Genomic DNA, 3,761 nt, shown 5'->3' on the forward strand with positions numbered 1-3,761 from the left:
AAAGCCACATCAAGTGAGCCTGAGCCACAACCTGCCATACCAGATTCAGAGTTGTAGCCAGAGACAAAGACTCCCTTGAACATGCCTTCAGTCAGTGACACCTCTTCAAAGAATTGGGGACACTTCCTCTAGCAGAAGACTTCAGCTTCTTGCCAGTTTTGGAAGAGTTCCAAGAATTGCATCAAGCATTCCAGAGTTGTTGATCATCCTTAAACCATCACAAGTTGAGACCTCCCTTTTTAGGTTGAGGTTCTCCCTTTTATGTGGGGTGAGACCTCCCTTTCATGGTTGAAGGTTTCCCTCTTCAAAACATTAGGAGCACTTCCTCTAGCAGAAGACTTGAGCTTCATGTCAGAATTGTAAGAGTTCTGGGAACTGCACTAAGCATTCCAGTGTTGGTGGTCATCCTTAAAATATTTCCCTTTATACCAACATTTCAGAGAGCACATTCAGCCTAGTGCTACCATGGTTTTTGCACATTTTGTATTACAACTCTCTTCTTGGACTCATACATACCACTTTGGATTAAGGGGGGGAATGTTGGACACCTAATCCTCTATGGGTTGGTGTAGAATGTGAACAACCATGAGAGTCCAAGAGACCTTGGGATGTGGAACCCAACAGTCACACGAATGTATTATAAATGTATATCATTGTCAAATAATAGATGTACTCTCTTGCTTATATTTAATATTATGTTTCTGCCACGTGTGTGTTTGACAACATCCACGCAAAGACCGCTCTGATACCACTTGATCCAGGTCTGGGTGTGACAAAGGACCCTTCCAAGACCTTTTACTTTCGTGATGTGTTAAATTGCATTTTTAAAAGAACATAAATGAATACATCTGCATGCTGTAAAGAAGAGGAACATGTCAATCATCAACACATGAAAATATAAGCCTTTGATAATGGAGTTCAGGAGGGACTATGTCTCCGGGCCCTGGTGTCGAGATGGTGTAGGTCGTTGCATTAAGTGTTGTCAATAGTGATGATGTACATAAGAGGTGATGTCTCTATCACACAAGGAAAATTCCCTCACGCAGGAGTGGTGCCAAGAGATGTTCCGCTACAGGAACTCTCAGGCAAAAGGACTCTTATCAGTATGACATAAACTCATGCATGATGATAATGAACATCCTGCCAACATGGCATAAAATGGATTTCAATGCAAACATGCATGGCGACAACATGAGTATCCCATTAACATGATGACAAAGTGATCTCGAAAAAAACATGACGAATCATGAAAACAAGTACATCCCACAAATGATTCTGCATCACATCAAGTAGGAATCACGGAAAAAAGTACGAAACAAGATCCCACATCAAACATCAAACATGGATCTGTGCAACACAATGCATAGTAAAAGAAGTACATGAACACACTGCATATACCTCACATCCAGGGGCCATCTGAAGAAGCGGATGTCAAACTGCTAAAGCTGTTCGGACCATCGATCTCACGGCATCAAATCCCATGGAAATGACTGCTCGACCATGAATGCTGACACCTGCACTCCATTTAGAAAAGTGGCTGAAAAATAGAATGAGAAAATGGAAAATCTGAATGCACCATCAGATTTGTGGCGTCGAATAGTATAAAATCGACTGTCAAATTTTTGAATTCTAAGAAAGTGGAAATCTGGGGCTCAAGGAATCTTTTAGATTCCCCCTAGATTCCTCAAAGATTCCCTCCTCCAGGGCCTTTGCAAATCGGCTGCTCAGATCAGGAAACTGATTGCACCATTGGGTTCCACCCGCATTAAAAATTAATTAAAAATTCTGCCTCATTTTCCGTGCCCGCTCCTGGTTCCTCCATGCTTGTGGGTGCACTGAAAAATGAAGTTTATTTAATGTTTTATTGGGCAGACTTAACAATAAGTCAGTTTGGTGTAATGACAAAATTAGAAATTAGTTGAGGAGAGGTCACCCCTCTTGAATTACCCACACAATATTTTTTTCATAGTTTATTTGGGGCGGGTCCACCAGTCTCGGTGGCCCTCTCCCCTATTCCTCCACCGACTGTTTCATTGCAATGAAAGGTTCCGGGGATGGCGGGGTTGACAGCCTGCGCCCCCACTATGTTTAGTAGTGTCGTTGGGTGGAGCTCCGGGGGTGGCAGGGTCATGGCCGCCCACCCCTTGTTGGCTCAGCAGTTTAAGGGAGGAGAAGTGTGGGGTGGTGGGGGTGGTGGCTCACCACCCCTGTTTTATATATATTTTTAAAATTTTTATTACCATAGCCTTTTTTTTTGAATTTTCCAAAATTTGAGCGTAGGAGTCATTTTAACGAGGCAAAAATTTTGCCCAGAATCTGGTCGGAGTTGGCCGGATTCCATTCGTCCAAAAAAGTTCAAGTTGTGTCTCCATTAACCTACCCAGTCAACAAAAGTCAACAAAAACTTTGACTGCCTCTATCTTCCTCATCTGGACTCGGATTGACGAACTGTTCACACCACCGCGATCACGACAACAAGTTCTTTAACATGAACCTGGTTGGAGCATAATCCAAACACTTTGATTTTTGAGCTTTCATAAGCCCTCTTTTTCCTATGTGTGTCTCTGGAGCCACCTGGATCAATAGTGGTATACTTGGATGACATCCTGATCTTCAGCCAAAGTTGGGAAGAGCACCTCCACCACATCTGACAGGTTCTCCAAACACTTTGGCAACACAAGCTATGTGCCAACTTGGAGAAATGCACTTTTGGCATGACCTAGGTTCAATATCCGGGATACATTATTGATGAATGGGGGGTGCATGTGGATCCAGCCAAGATTGAAGTCATTCAGGATTAGCCAACTCCAACCACTCTGACAGAGCTTCGTAGCTTTTTGGGTCTTGCCAATTTTTACCGTAGGTTCATGTTGGGATTCTATCATATCACTTGGCCCTTGAGTCAAGTCACCAAGGGAGGAGCGAAAGAAAAATTCTTTTGGTTTGAATCTCAACAGAAGGCCTTCACAGAGTATAAACATCGCCTCTGCTCTGCACCAGTGCTCACATTACCAGTCTTGCAACAACCATTTTAGATCGAGACAGATGCCTCCGACTATGCTATTGGGGCTGTCCTTACTCAACAGGGGCATCCAGTGGCATATCACAGTGAGACACTTTTAGACACAGTCTGTAAGTACCTCACTTATGACAAAGAGATGTATTCCATTGTGCAGGCCTATTAACAATGGAAGCATTACATTTTGGGGAAGGAAACAATCATCCACATAAATCACCGGCCCTTGTAGTTCATATAGACACAAGGGAAGTCGCAGAATGATCGCCATCAGAAGTGGTCCACATACCTACAACAGTTCCATTTGAATATCAAGTATAAGAAGGGCAGCAATAATAATGTTGTAGATTGCCTTAGCCGACCACCGATCATGGCGTTAACCATCGTGCAAAACTCTTGTGAGCACGAGACTTCTGATTGGCCACTTCTCTACAAAAGCGACCCAGAATTCGGCCACACATACTAGATGCTCTTGGAGGGTCAGCAAGTTCTAGATTTTCACCTCCAGGATGCCCTATTATGCCACCTGGGACACCTTTGTGTTCCTTCAAGCGAGCGTGCCAAGATTATTTGGGAAGCACACTACAGTTGGGCCGTTGGGCATTTCACAGTCGAGAAAATGGTGGTAGTACTACAGAAGTATTTCTATTGGCTGAATCTTCGACAGGATGTCAGAAATTACATCAGATCCTGCACTGCCTGCACCATTGCTAAACCAACCATCAAGAAGCAAGGCCTCTATATT

Source organism: Pinus tabuliformis, chromosome 2_2 (genome assembly GCF_031772625.1).
Source record: "Pinus tabuliformis cultivar Carrire ecotype Pingquan chromosome 2_2, CPIR1, whole genome shotgun sequence".
Classification (NCBI taxonomy): domain Eukaryota; kingdom Viridiplantae; phylum Streptophyta; class Pinopsida; order Pinales; family Pinaceae; genus Pinus; species Pinus tabuliformis.